Below are 15,288 nucleotides of genomic sequence, written 5' to 3'. Positions count from 1 at the left end.
AAAGCAGGTCAACGGGGGTCGTGAATTCCCGTTACGATTGGATAATCGACGCCACGAAATGATCGATTCCCTGATTTCGGTTGCGATAATAGGGGTGGTTGCATTGACTTTACACTGAATTAACGAATATAATTAGTGTTTATTCCAACAACGTCTTGACTAGAAATATACGATTAAATTCGATTGATAGCTAGAGTAACAAGGTGTTGTACGCGACGCACGCTTAGATGTTGAAGGTTCAAAAAACGTATAAAGACTGACTTTCTGTAACGATGATGCAGCGGAGGACACTTGCGATGGGTGGGTCTAATGATGCGAGAAAAGCTGATTTGTTAAGATCAAGTTCTTGTTGGGAGAGTGAGGGAAGGACTTCTCTGGTAATTGGTTAATTTTCTGGATTGGTGTGGGCGGGTGGAGGAAGGGTATTAATCGCCCCGAGAGAAAGTTGCTAGTGTGAAACATCGTACATGAGAAAGACGAACTTCTCCTATCTTTCCGTAATAAACAATAACCTTTAGACAGTGACTTAGTGCAGATGTTTGGTTCGGTCTGAAGGACCTTAGAAATTCCTAAGATTTATGATCGGCTCTTAAGACTATTGAAGGTACGCAGTGAAGGTATGCGGACATCTGGTTGCCATCCTGTCAGCGGTGTGTGGCCTGGTCTAGGTAGAATGTCGCACGACGTAACAATATAACTAAATAATATTGCAGTACCTTTACTGCATTTTCTCTATTCGCTCTTTTAAACAGTTCGCGAATTCCGAGTTGGCCTGTTGCTTCGTTGGTACGAAGAATTCTGTCGGCAATCGTATGCCGGTACCGTAAACCATTTCGGCTGCCGTTGCGTTCAGGTCCTCCTTGATAGCGGTTCTTATGCCTAATAAAACAATTGGTAGGATTTCTACCCAGTTGCTCGTATTGTGCCATTTTATTGCTGCTTTTAATTGTCGATGTAGACGCTCTACCATCCCGTTGGACGCAGGTGATAGGCTGTTGTGCGTAAATGCTTAATGCCGAGCAACCGGCATAGTTCATTGAATAGGTTTGATTCGAACTGGCGTCCTTGATCAGTCGTTATTTCTGAAGGTACGCCGAAACGAGCTATCCATGTAGAGAGGAGGGCCGAGGCAACGGTTGTCGCTTCCATATCGACGATGGAAATGGCTTTCGGCCAACGCGAAAAACGGTCGATGCACGTTAGACAATATCGGTAGCCTTGTGAATATTGATCACGATAATGTGTATAAGAATGTGCTCGAACCGGCCTGCTAAAGTTTCGAACGTTGCGACGGGTGAGGATACGTGCCTGGTGACTTTGCATCGTTGACACGGAAATACATTGTCGTGCGCAAGTTCGGCAATCTTTATTTATGGATGGCCAAATGAAACGCGACGTCACCAGTTTTTGCGTGGCACGTATCCCTGGATGGAAAAGTCCGTGGGGCGAATTAAATACATCGCGTCGCAAGGATTTCGGTACGTACGGTCTTACAATGTCGTTTGATACGTCGCAATATATTTCTGCGTCGTGATCAGAAAAGCGTATCTTCTTTAACCGTAACGCGGTTGTGTTGGAGTTGACGATGTCGCTGAGTTCGTTGTCGTTTTCTTGCGTTTTTTTTTAATTTATTTGTTGAAATTACAATCAATTCTCGCGTTGAGAATTTTCAGTAATTTTTCTGGCGTGGCGCAGTGACATGGCTGTTTATTTACAATAAGTTAATACTTGTTATAGATAGGTATAATTTGTAGGTATTATAAGTAAGTGCATATGCTTAATTTGGATAACTAAATGAATCTATCGTTTAGGTCTAGCGGGTAGTGCCTCTTCAGCCTGCGAATCTGGTCCGTCGTGTCAAGTAGTCCAGTGATTAGGGGGTTTCGGTGTTTGTTGACTCTTTTGCTATATCTGTCGCTGTATTTTGCTATTTCCTCTTTGACTGTGGGTATCTTGAGGTCGCGATGGATGGTTTCGTTGGTAACATACCAAGGTGCGAGTTACGTCGCGTAACACTCTACCTAGCCGATGCCACACACCGCAGGCAATATGGCAACCAGATGTCTTCGTATACTCGCAGCGTATCCTCCATAGTTTCAAGGACCTTCCATAAATTTCATAGATTTCCTAGAAAAGGTCCTTCAAACAAAACAAACATCTGGTTCGGAAGAATTTCTAAAGACTATTGTCTACCACGGCGAAAAAGGGAAAGTTAGTTTTTGTCACGTACGCTGCAACTTTCCTCCCACTAACCACTTTCTGTCGAGGGCGGTTAAGACCCTTCGTCTAACCAATTAAAAACGAAGCCTATTCCCTCACTCTCCTAGATAACATCGGCACCAACAAATCCGATGGACCCGTGCGCTAGACACACCCATCCTTAGCTTTCCTCCGACACAGCATCGTCACTCGACTTCACTTCTTCTACATCGTTGGAAAAGTCAACTACTAAGTATACCGCTAATGCCCATCGGGCAGTCTAAGCATAACGCGAGAGTCGGTCTCGGTATTGTCGAGCATACATTTCCTCTCCTAAATATCTTATAGTGCTACGTCCGCTAATACATTAAATTCAATTATAAGAGCCCTGCTCTAACGTACATATATATCTTATCTTCGTGCGACAAGTGATTATCTATCTATCTATGCTCATCAGTGTAATCTAAGTGTTGGAAATATATAATTTATAATTCTGTGAATCACAGTGTTATACAAACTCAATCACCCCTATTATCTCAACGGAAATCAGGGGATCGATCAATTCGTGGTGTCGATTGTTATAATCGTAACGGGGATTTACGACCCCCGTTGACGTCTTTCCTAGCGACTACGTCTCCCCGCGATTGGTCGAAATTACAATGCGTCTATTAAGGATCTTAGCGTTTTCGATTGGAATCGTTGTAGTATTTCGATGTTGGAGTTACTTGCTGTTCCCCATAGTTGGATTCCATAAGTTCAGACAGGTTTTATTACGGTCTTGTAGAGGGTAATTTTATTCTGTATGTTTAGTTTGGAGCGTCGGCCCGTGAGCCAATAGAGTGTTTTTAGTTTGTCCTTTAGTTGCTTCGTTTTATCTGAGATGTGTTTCTTCCACGTTAGTCTCCTGTCCAGGGTCATGCCCAGGTATCGGACTGAGTCCCTGCTAGGAACTGTTGCATTGTTGATGGTGACCTGGGGGCAGGTTTGTTTTCGGAGCGTGAAAGTTACATGTGAGGATTTCTTTTCGTTGATTTTGAAGCCCCATTTGTGAAACCACTTTTCCATGGAGTCGAGACTTCGCTGGAGAGTGTATGAGGCTATTACCGGGTCTGCGTGGGTAGCTAATAGCGCTGTGTCGTCTGCAAATGTCGCTGTTGTTATATCGTTTGATATAGGTAGGTCGGCAGTGTAGATGGAGTACAGTAGGGGTCCGAGGACACTACCTTGGGGTATGCCGGATTCTATTGGAAATGTTGCGGAAGTGGCGTCTAGGCGTTTAACCATGAATTGTCTATTGGTTAGGTAGGATTTTAGGATGGAGTAGTAGGGAATATTTGAAAACCGCTGAGCAATATTTTTTCTTTTCGAGTGTTTGGCTGATCGTATGAGTTATGCGGTGGATTTGCTCTACTGTTGAATGTTGTTTTTGGAAGCCGAATTGGTGATCTGGGAGTGTTTTCAAGTCCTCTAGGAGTGGAAGGAGTCGGTTCGTGAGCATCTTCTCGGACAGTTTGGACAGGGTAGGTAAAAGACTGATTGGGCGATAGGAGCTGGTTTCGTATATCGGTTTACCGGGTTTAGAGATGAGGGTAATCAATAAGATTTTCCAGGCCTTAGGATAGTATTCAAGGCGAAGGATAGCATTAAAAATCGATGTGATGAGTGCAATTCCTTTTATGGGAAGTTCCTTGATTGCTTTATTGCCTATTAGGTCGAGCCCTGCTGCTTTCTTGGGATTTAGGCGTCTGATTGATTCTATAGTCTCTGCAGAAGTGAAGGGTTCGATAGGAGGGGACACTTGGAAGGGGGTGTGCAAGTATTCAGTAACGTCCGCGGCAGCTTTGGGGGAATGGGGTTTGAATACTTTAGACAAGTATTTAGCAAACAGGTCGGCTTTTTCTATAGGGCTTCGCGCCCATCCACCTTGCGGACGGCGGGTTGCTGGGATTATTTGTGGGGGGCGTGTGAGTTTCCTGGAGGCCTTCCATAGTGAGTAGTTGGAGTCAGCTGTGGGGGACAAATTGGTGATATATTTTTGGAAACAGTCGTTTTTATAATTTTTTATGGTTTTGGATAGCTTTCTAGTTGCGTTGTTTAGTTTGCGTTTGTCATCCGGTGTTCTATGGGTCTGCCATACTCTTCTTAGTCTACGTTTTTCTGCTATTTTTTTTTTAGTATGTATTGGGGATATTCTTGTTTGCTGATAGACGTCTTTGTCGGTGTGGAGAGGCGAATGGCGTTTATTATGCTCGTGTTTAAGTGTGTCCAGGAAGTTATCGAAGTCTTCTTTGGCGATGGAGTGTCTGGGAGGGCAGTATACTGCTGAAGTCTTCTATTGCTACGTTTGTTGCTTGGAGGTAGTCTTTCTGGAATGATGGAAGTTCGTAGTGCTTAATACTTGTTTTGATTATTATTCCGGTGCCACCGTGGGCCTTCCGCTGGGGTGTTGGGTATGGTAGAATTTGTAACCATTTATTTTCAGGTAGTTTTTGTCGGTGAAGTGGGTTTCCGATACGAGCATTACGTCGATTTGCTGGTGTTTTAGGAAGAGTTCTAGTTCAAGTTTGTGTTGCGCTAGACCGTTGGCGTTCCAAAGAGCTATACGCCTTGATTTTATTTTGCGTCGGGGCGTATTAATTTATCCATGATGAGTGTTTATGTATGTATGTATGTATGTATGGGCGTATGTATTTATCCATGATAGCAAATTATTTATTTGCTCTGATTGTTTCTCTATTAGCTTTTCAAGCCTAGAGAAGTTGTCTGTGTTAGGTGGGTTGGGGACACTATTTTGGGAAAGATCCCTTTGGCTATTCGGGTTATTTTGGATGCCTTGTACTGCTTGGGCATAGGAGGTTGAGGTGGTGATGAATTTGGTAGGGACTGGGTGTTTGGTTGGTTGAGGAGATTGAGGTAGTCGTGAGTTTCGACGGGCTGGGTGTTTGGTTGGTTACCTCTTTTGCTCTGAGTGTAGGGTACCTGTTCGTGTATAGTGTTTTATAGGCTGAGCAGCCTTTGTAGTTGGCAGGATGGTCCCCTTGACAGTGGATGCATTTCGCTGGGGTTTCCGGTGATTTGGCGCACTGGTCAGTGGAGTGAGTGCCTGCGCATTTAACGCAGCGGAAAGTATGGTTGCAGTATTTCTGCGTATGACCGCACCTTTGGCACCTTTTGCATTGCACTATTTCTTTTTTCACAAGCGGTGGTTCGAATTTTACTATCGCGTTCATTAGGCGACTGATGTTGTAGATTTCCTTATTGTTCGGCTTTTGTTTTATGTCTGGAAAGAATAAGAATAACGGGTCTTTCGAGACTCTATGCCTTATATTACTTACGTTGATGACTTCGTGGCCGAGTTTTGAGAGTTCGTATTTGAGTTCGTCTATGTCTGCTGAGTGGTGGATGTTTCGTAGGACCACCCGGAAAGGCCTTTCCTGCTTGAGTTGGTAGGTGTGGAAGTTGGCGTTCAGGGTCCTAAGTATCTTGGTGAGTTTTCTGTAAGCTTTTGGGTTCGTCGGCAGTATTTTTACTTTATTGTTATTTATCTTTAGGTTATACTCCTCCTTGGAGATATCTCTCTCTAGGCACTTGATCATTGTCTGTTTGTCGATGACGTCGTCCACAAATATTGGTGGGGGAGGGGGGATTCTCTGTGAGTGTTGGTTTGGTGGCGGTTCTACGATTTCCATGGCGTCGTTAGTGGATTGCAATACGGCGAACCTGTTGTGGGTGTTTATTTGTATTGTTGTTTCTATTTTCCGTTTCTTGGTAGTATTAGCGTCGTTGGTGCGGAGAGTTCTGCTACACTTCTGCCACGGAGGAGGTAGCGCGGGGTAGCTGCGAGTCTGCTCCGGAGAGCCTGGTCGCGATTGTTGGGCCATCATCGAGCGAGTTAATTCGGAATGAGTCGTGAGGCTATGAGGCTAGTATTCGGGTTGGGGTTAGGTGCGTAGGATTTTCTTCTCCCTAAAGGGTAGGGGACACTTGGCTGTGTTCACTTTCGACGGTTGGGCGACACGTGTTGTTTTCGGACTACGCTGGGCACTAGAGACACGTCTGCACGCTTCGGCACTCCACAGCGAACTCGCGTTTTCTTGCGTGACGGCGAGAGTTTGACGATCCACAGACTTCCCTATCGCATCAACGCGTGACAGAGCGTCGGCTACGTTGTTATCTAGCCCCTTTATGTATCGTATGTCGGTGGTGAATTGTCCAGTGTAGTCCAGATATCGGAATTGTCGCGGCCAACATTTCTCTAGTTTTTGTTTGAACGCGCAGGTAAGAGGTTTGTGGTCGGTATATATTGTGAAATTTCTGCCTTCTAAGGCGTGTCGGAAATATTTGACTGCGGTGTATATTGCGAGTAGTTCGCGATCGTACGCGCTATATTTTTACTGAGCGGGGGCCAAAGATTTCGTTGCGAATCCTAGCGGTTGCAATTCGTTATTCGCGCGTTGTTGTAATACTGCCCCCATTGGGTAGTCGGACGCATCTACCGTGAGGCTGATAGACGCACCTGGTATCGGATGCGCCGGCATCGTGGCGTCCGCGAGAGTGTCACGTAATAAAAGAACAAAGTTTTATAAGTAGGAGAATGAGCAAAAACTCATTCGTATGCTTTATTAACTGCAGGTTACAAACTGAGCTTACTGTCTAAAGGACCACCGGGTTTTTTATTTCCTTATTATGACTCATATCTTATGGGTAGGGGTCTGGCTATTGTCTTTTCTCTTAGTTATCACAATGCTAGGTGTTATCGATATATCCGATGTCAGCGGAGTGTCTGCGTCTTGGGTGGTCATTACACCTGTTTTCTGGGTGGTCGTTACACTCCCCCCTTCGTAGAGTGAACTTAGTCCTCTAAGTTCTTGCGTTTCTTTAGAATCGATGGATGGAATTTGGCCTTGGGTGGTGTTGATAGCTCAAAACTTACTCGCGATTTCTTTTCTGTTCCAGGTTGCATAGGTGATATCGGTGCGTAAATGTTTATAGGGACGGCGGCTGTTGCAGTATTAATATTAGGTGTATTATTAACGATGTTTTTCTTAATTTTACAACAAAACATGTGAATACATAATTTTGACAGCCCTATCTTATTGAGCAGATACAAGCATATGAGTCCAATGGATATATATCCTATTATCTGCAACGTAGTGAGGCACCAAGTTTTAATTCGTGTCATTCTGTGCGAAAAAGTTAATTGATTGGCTTTATTTTCTATTTGATTCAGGGTATCAGTATAATCGTTTAGATTGCTCATTACTTTAGGAGTTTTTTCTAAAGTGTCAAGCATTAAGGATAAGTGTACATTACTAGTTATATTTATAATTTTGGTCTTAATATTATAAAAAACGCTCTTGGGGTTACCACTGATTCTCATATGGTCGTCTCCATACAATATGTCTACAGTTACTTTAGTTTTTAACAGAGCGGGTTGCTTCAGTTTAACAATTTGATGTCCTTCTTTAGAGAATATATTGAGTTCTATTGGTTTTTCTGGTATAGCTATGTAGTGATTTTCGCTCTTGAGTGGTATAAAAGTTATTTCTACGATCTTATAGACCGTGAATTTACAGAATCTCATGGTATTGTCTAGACTAATTATTTCAGATGCGCAACCGTGTTTTGAACGTCTATCATTTATAGGTTGAGTTTGTTTACAAATATAAAATTCGTGTTTGATTCGACATTGCTTGTCCAAATACATCTGATCTACATTCATATAAGTTAATCCTGAAGTGAAAAATATTGGATGTTCGACTAATGGGGCGAGAAATGCTCCGTTCTTTTGAGTCGGTATGGGGTATACCTGTTCTATTTCCCATTCTGAGTCAATTATCATTGGAATTGAAATTTTAAAGAAGATCTTTTCATTTTGGACAAACAGTGTGAGTGTAGAGACGTCTAAAATGTTTTGGAAATTATTTTCTTCTGGTAAAAATTCTTTATTCATAATGTGCTTTCCTAAAGCTTTAGCGTATTGTTCTAAGAAAGTGTGATGATCCATGATCTGGGGGCTAACAATTCCTTGTTTTCCTAGTAAAACCAAATTGAGTATTTCATCGAGTTGAAAATGTAGATTCGACAAAGCACTTTCCATAGAAATAATCTTAATTACTAGAAGTTCCTGCTTCTTTACTGCGTTTACTTTTTCAAATTGTTTTAGACTGTCAATGTTTAAGATTTTCCTAATTAGAGCAGTTTGGTTAGATACAATGGTTTTTAATTCATTTCCTTCACTAAATAGTTTGTCAATATTCTGGTTTATTAATTGTAAATCGTCAGAATCTAAAGTTCCGAAAAGTGTTTTGCTAATTGAGCCTATAGCGTTTATTAATCCTCTCTTAACTCTAGAACGAGTTAATAATTTCAAATGTGTTCCTAGTGTTTTGACATTATTAAATTTGTTAGTTAAGGAAAGTATCTCTGGTTCTATTTGACATGAGGGGGTACAATGTTTTTGGGTCTCTGTTATATGTTCTCCTAATGTATCGATGTGGTCAAATATGTCGTTTACATCTATTCCTATAGTTTTTGGTGCTGAGAAAATGTAGATATAATGATTCAATAGAGCATCTATCATGGATTCGGTTCTTTGTGTCTTGAGGGGTGTTAATATCAGGTATTTGGTCAAATCGTCATGAATGGAGAGTATATATTGATTTCCTCGTTTAGTTTTTGGCATGGGACCAATTATGTCCATTGCTATCTTTTCGTTTGGTTCAGTGGGGGTTTGGGGTATTACGGGAATTTCTTTAGCGCGGATTCTGACAAGTTTCTGTTTTTGGCATGCTACACAATTTTTTATAAATTCCTCTACTTTTGAGAACAAATGTGGGATTTTAAATCATTCTTTGATTTTTGCGTAGGTTTTCTGTATACCTAAGTGTCCTGAAACGTCGTTATGGTTTTCTTTTATAATCGCGTCAACTCGTTCGTCTGTTAGAATTTGAATAGGGTCGTATGCAAAAATTATTTCTTCTATCTTGTCGTTAACATACATCAAAAATGCTTTTATTCGCGCCTTTTCGATTTCATCGAAGCTGTTGTCTCCTATACCTAACTTTTTATATGTGGTAGCTGTTTTTATGATTTTCTTTAACCATTTCTTTTTGTCGTAGGGCCCTAGAGTTTCTTTTGTTATTTGGAAGAAGGATTTTTCGTTGGGGACTATTTTTAATAGTTTAGGAAGCGTGTCAGTGTCTTGTTCCCATTTATCATATTCGTCAAGGAGATGGTCTTCAGTCGTTAGATTGTTAATAGTTTGTCTGGAAAGTGCGTCAGCGGCCGTATTGTCTTTTCCTTTATGGTATTGTATTTCATAATCGTATTCTTTTAACTTTAATCTCCATCTGATTAGTCGTGATGAGGGGTTTTGCAGTTTTTAAGCCAAGTTAAAGCTTGATGGTCGGTTCTTATGAGAAAATGTCTTCCTAACAAATATTGTCTCAAACGTTTTACTGCCCATACGATTGCAAGGAGTTCTTTTTCAGTGGTTGAATAATTTCTTTCCGGAGGACTTAGTGTTCTCGAGATGTAGCAACAAGGATGGTCATTTTGCGAAAGAACAGCGCCTATTCCTTCGTTAGAGGCGTCGGTTGTTAATGTAAATGTTTCATTAAAGTTGGGATATGTCAATACCGGGGCTTTGCATAATGCGTCTTTGAGAGTTTGAAAGCTATTTTGTTGTTTGTCTGTCCAATGAAAGGGTGTGTATTCCTTTGTCAGGTCGGTTAAAGGTTTGGCTATCTTTGAAAAGTTACGTATGAATTTTCTATAATATCCTGCTAATCCTAAGAATGATTTTACGCCGGTTGAGTTTTTGGGAATTTTCTTTGGGTATTCTTTGGCTATTTTCTTTGGGTTTGGTTTTATTCCTTCGTGTGTGATAATGTGTCCGAGGTATTCTAATTCTGGTTTTAAGAATTCACATTTGTCTGGTTGAATCTTTAGTCCTAATTCTCTTAATCTTTATAATACAATTTCAAGGTTGTCGTTATGTTGTTGAATCGTATTTCCGAATATTATGATGTCATCTAAATAAACGAAGCAATATTTGTTTAATAAACCGCGAAGTGCTGTGTCCATCATGCGTTGGAATGTAGCTGGGGCGTTTTTTAATCCGAACGGCATTCGATTATATTGAAAGTGTCCCTGAGGAGTACTAAAAGCTGTATATTTTTTTGATGCTACGTCCATTGGTATCTGATGAAACCCGGAGGAGAGGTCTAGTGCGGAGAAGAATTTTGCGTTTCCTAACTGCGAGAGTATATCATCAATATTTGGCAAAGGGTACGCGTCTTGGTCAGTTAATTCATTTAATTTACGGAAATCTATCACTATGCGCCATTTTTGTTTTCCGGAGGCGTCCAATTTCTTAGGGACTACCTATACTGGACTATTGTACGGTGAGTCTGATTCTTCGATTATGTCTTTGTTTAACATTTCTTTGATTTGTTTTTCAATTTCTACCTGTGGTTCTGTGTACCTCGGGTGGTCTGTAAGATTTTGTATTTATGATTTTGTTTTCTTTCAACGTGATGATGTGCTTTGCTAAATTGATGCATGGTAAAGTGTCTGTGTCCAGATTGAATACGTCAATATAGTGTAAGAGGATTTTTCCGATAGGAGTGCGGAAATTGTTTTCAATATGGCCTGTTCTAATTATATTTCTGAATTTTTGAATTTGTTCGAGATCAACTTCATTGGAGAGGTCGTTAGAAATTGATATTGGTTGCTCACCAGTATTGCAGAAGCATACTTGCGTCGGTTTCTTGTCCAGATAAATTGTTTCGATTTTGGTTTGTCCTGGAGAAATCACCTGTGGTGGCTGAAATGAGAATACATGATCGTTGAGTTGAATTTGGTCATTTGTAATTTTATATTGATAGTTTTCTAGCATTGGCAACCCTATGATTCCGTCTTCGATTAGTGGGAAGTCGTCAGGTACTATGTAGAATTTGTTTTTTTTTTGACAGATTCTAAGATGAACGTATTCGTCTGTCTCGTATTTGTCATTGCCCATAAAAAATGTTTTCTTGTCGTCTTTTAATGGGGCAGAAATGATTCTTGAACGTTTGACTATGTTTATTTCGGCACCAGTATCTATTAAATATCGCTTTAGTCCAAGTTTTGATCCGATGGTTATTGTGAGGAGTCTTCCAGTGATGGCGTTAATTCGTATCGTTGGTCCTCTTCCACTTCTTCCTCGAGATTCATTTCCTTTTCGTCTGTCATTATATGGTAATTTCTTGGTGGTGGTAAATTTCTCTGGCTGGTTGGCGGAAAATTTCGCTGTTGCGTACAACTGTTGGATAAATGTCCCGTTTGATTACATTTGAAACATTTGGGCGGTGGTTGTTCCATTATCATTTTTCTTTCCGTAGGTAGATTTATTGGCTTTGATAGTACTACGGTGCCGAGTGTGATGTTTCTTCTTGCGTTGGGTGTTTCTTGAAATTGGGGATTGGATCTCGCAATCGGTTGATTCGTTGCTCTTCCTCTTACTATATTTTTGTTACGTTCAATTTCTCCTATAAGTAACTCCGCCTCGAAAGCTGTGTCTTGTGCTTCCTGGAGATTCTTTGGTCTTGTAGCCGATGTGCGTATTTCTATTTCGGGTTTCAGGTTTAGGACAAAGATTTTGGTGGCTCGTTCGGTTTCAAGATCTATGGCAACTGCTCGTCGTATTGGATCACGAATTTCATGTTGCAATGCGTATATTGGTTCATTGAGATTGTGTCGAAACCTCTTCACATAACTGTGTACTGATTCGTTAAAGTTCTGTCGTGTACGTTGCAATTTATCGCGGGCTCCATTAGATGTAATGCTTACGGACACAAATTTTCTGAGGCTTTCGAACAGATCTTCATAACTCTCGATTTCCATATGGCGAATACTGCGTTCCGCTTCTCCGATAATTCTTTGTGTCAAAATTAAGCGTAATAATGCGTGTTTTTCACGACACTCGGCTGGAGCTTCTGTTACCCGTTTAATAAACCCTTCTACTCCAATATCATCTTGTCCGTTGAGTGTAGGAATGAAGTCTAGACAGGTTTTTGCATTGTACACGGAATTGTCATAACTTACCGCGTCTTCTTCACTGTCTACATTGTCTGCTTCATTGGGTTTTACTTCGGTCTTTTTTTGAACGGGTGGCCGCTTTTTCTGAACGGTGCTGGTACTAGCGTCTTCGATAAAAATGGAATTGAACTCAGACGCGGTAACTGACTGAACTCTTAATTGTAGTTCAGCGATATTCTTACCTAAGAGTTCGACTTCTTTAACGCGTTGTTGACTTTCATTGTGTAGTTGTCTATGCAGGTCATGTATAGCGTCTAGTATGGTCCGAAAATCCACACCTGTAGCCATAGAGCTAACAACAGATGTGTCTTCCGATTTCTTGCTCATAGTGGTTTTTATACTGTCGTCGGAGTCTGTACTATTGAAACTGTCGCGACGAGTACGATAGTGTTTAAAAGAATCCAGTTTTTCTTTTTACCTGGGTATTCTTCTTTTCGTGAATGTTGCCCTGACCAGTTTCAGTTTTGGTGATGACCGTAGTCCGCCTTCCGTGGAAGTCGTTTTCAAGCAAAGTGAGCAGATCTATGCAGAGGTCCGCTTGATCCTTCAATCTTCAGTGATGCGCGTACGCCGAAATCGTAATTTCGTTTTCACTGAACCGAATGGATCCTGGCAGGATCGCCAAACGTAATAAAAGAACGAAGTTTTATAAGTAGGAGAATGAGCAAAAACTCATTCGTATGCTTTATTAACTGCAGGTTACAAACTGAGCTTACTGTCTAAAGGACCGGGGTTTTTATTTCCTTATTATGACTCATGTCTTATGGGTAGGGGTCTGGCTATTGTCTTTTCTCTTAGTTATCACAATGCTAGGTGTTATCGATATATCCGATGTCAGCGGAATGCCTGCGTCTTGAGTGGTCATTACACCTGTTTTCTGGGTGGTCGTTACAAGAGCACGTTGCGATTCGCGAAAGCTGTTTTCCGACCACTCGATGGGCGCGTTGCCCTTTTTCGTGCTTTTTAACAGGTCGTTGGGTGGCTTAAGTGTTTTTGCGGCCCCCGGTATGAAACGTCGGTAGAAGTTTATCATACCGAGGTACCTACGTAGTTGCTTGGCGTTCGCGGGCTTCGACAATTTTACAATCGCTTCGACACGTTCGGGCGGCGGCTTAATTCCGTCGGGGTTTACCGAGTATCCGAGGAATGTGATTTCGTGCACGCCGAATTCGCATTTCATGGGGTTTATCACAACGCCGTAATTATTGAGACAGTTGAACAAGATCTCCGGATGTTCGCGATGTTGGTTTTCGTCGTCCGAGGCTATGAGAAAATCATCGATTTCGTAGACGAAATCGAGCCCACGTGTGATTTCGTCGACGAACCGCTGACATGTTTGCGCGGCGTTCCGAAGTCCAAACATCATGTTTGTTGCTTCGAAAAGTCCGAAAGGCGTTGTTCTCACGGGTTTTTCGATATCCTCGGACGCAATCGGAATTTGGTGGTAAGCGCGGACAAGGTCGATTTTTGAGTAGACACGCTTACCGTACAGATGTTGCGCGAAATCTTCGATGTGTGGTGGGGAGTACCTGTCGGGTATGGTGCGAGCGTTCAACGCACGATAGTCGCCGCATGGTCGTAGACTTCCGTCCTTCTTTGGGGCGACATGCAGGGGTGATGCCCATGGACTCTTCGATGGCCGCATCACTCCTTGCTCGATCATTGCTGCAAAATCCGCCTTGACTTGCTTGAGACGATCCGGTGCGAGACGGCGTGGTTTGTTGTAGACTGGTGGGCCGCGTGTGGTTTCAATGTGGTGTACCACACCGTGTCGAATTCTCTCTCTTCCGAATATCGGTAGGCGGGTGAAGTCTGGAAATTCTGCCAAGAGTTGGTGCTATGGTGATTCGCCGATGACGGTCTTAACGGACACTTCGTCTGTCGTGGCGGTGTATCTCCTTGATGACATTTAGGTTGTCGTGTCAATGAGTCTTTTATTTCGCGGGTCCACGAGCAACCCGTAGTGACTTAAAAAATCCATGCCGATGATGGACGTTTTGACGTCAGCTACTGTAAAGTCCCATTTGAATGCTCTGCGTAGGGACAGGTTTAGATTGATCGTGACGGTGCCGTATGTTGTGATTCGTGTTCCGTTGGCCGCGAACAGCTCGTACTCGCTTCTGTTCACGGGTCCGTGTAACTTGTTGCGCGGGTATACACAAATATCGGCGCCGGTGTCGATAAGATAGGAGATCCGCGAGTTCTTATTCGTTACGAATATGCGACGGGATGCCGAACCGTCGTCTTTTTCCACTTTTACGGACGGCTGGTCCCGTTTCCCGAATTCCAAGAGCAAGGGAATGTGCACTTTCTAGCGCGTTCTCGGTACTGTGCGTGGTAGTAACATAGTCCGTCTTGCCGCGGCGGATCGCGGGGGCGCGAAAGGGGGCGGAATTGTGTGCACGAGCGCGATTGTGATCGTGTTCGACGATGTTCATCGATTCTTAGCTCGGCTACTTGCGCTTGAATCTGGTTTACTCGGGCATCTATTCACGCTAACTGCTCGTCCAACGCGTTGAGGGCGGCTGCCACAGAGTCGCCTATTCCGCTGTTCTGGCCAGGTGGGTGGGTTACTGCAGGTAGTCGGATTGCGCTGACCGCGACGATCTGCCCTGGTTCCGGGGAGGCTTCGAAGATGCTATCGGCGATTTAAATGCGGGTTTCCGGGTCTTTGCTCTGTACGGAGGCTAGGATACTCTGCACGCGCGACGGAAGTTGACCTTCCCAGACGGTGAGGATGACATCGTCTGCTAACGAGTTGGTGGATAGGTTTCTTAGGTCTTGGTAGAATTGGGATGGCTTCCTATCACCCATTTATTCCTTCTCGATTACTTGTCGGAGTCTCTTAGCGTCCGACTCTTTCAATCTCTTGATGAGCTCCTTTTTGACGAACTCGTAACGCCCGGTCGCTGGTGGGGCGATCAATACGTCTCGGATTAATCTCACGTGCGACTAGTCGAGATGTGCAACAGCGGCCTGATATTTTTACTGATCGCCCGTGATCCG

At 42.7% G+C, this 15,288-nt stretch overlaps 1 protein-coding gene across 1 annotated transcript in view; it reads right to left on the bottom strand.

The window, feature by feature from the left end:
• Positions 1-15,288, bottom strand: part of LOC126874756 (uncharacterized) — a 122,576-nt gene that overhangs the window by 87,677 nt on the left and 19,611 nt on the right. The window lies entirely within an intron of this gene.

This window comes from Bombus huntii, chromosome 16 (genome assembly GCF_024542735.1).
Source record: "Bombus huntii isolate Logan2020A chromosome 16, iyBomHunt1.1, whole genome shotgun sequence".
Lineage (NCBI taxonomy): Eukaryota > Metazoa > Arthropoda > Insecta > Hymenoptera > Apidae > Bombus > Bombus huntii.
This window is presented reverse-complemented; position numbering and strand designations above follow the sequence as displayed.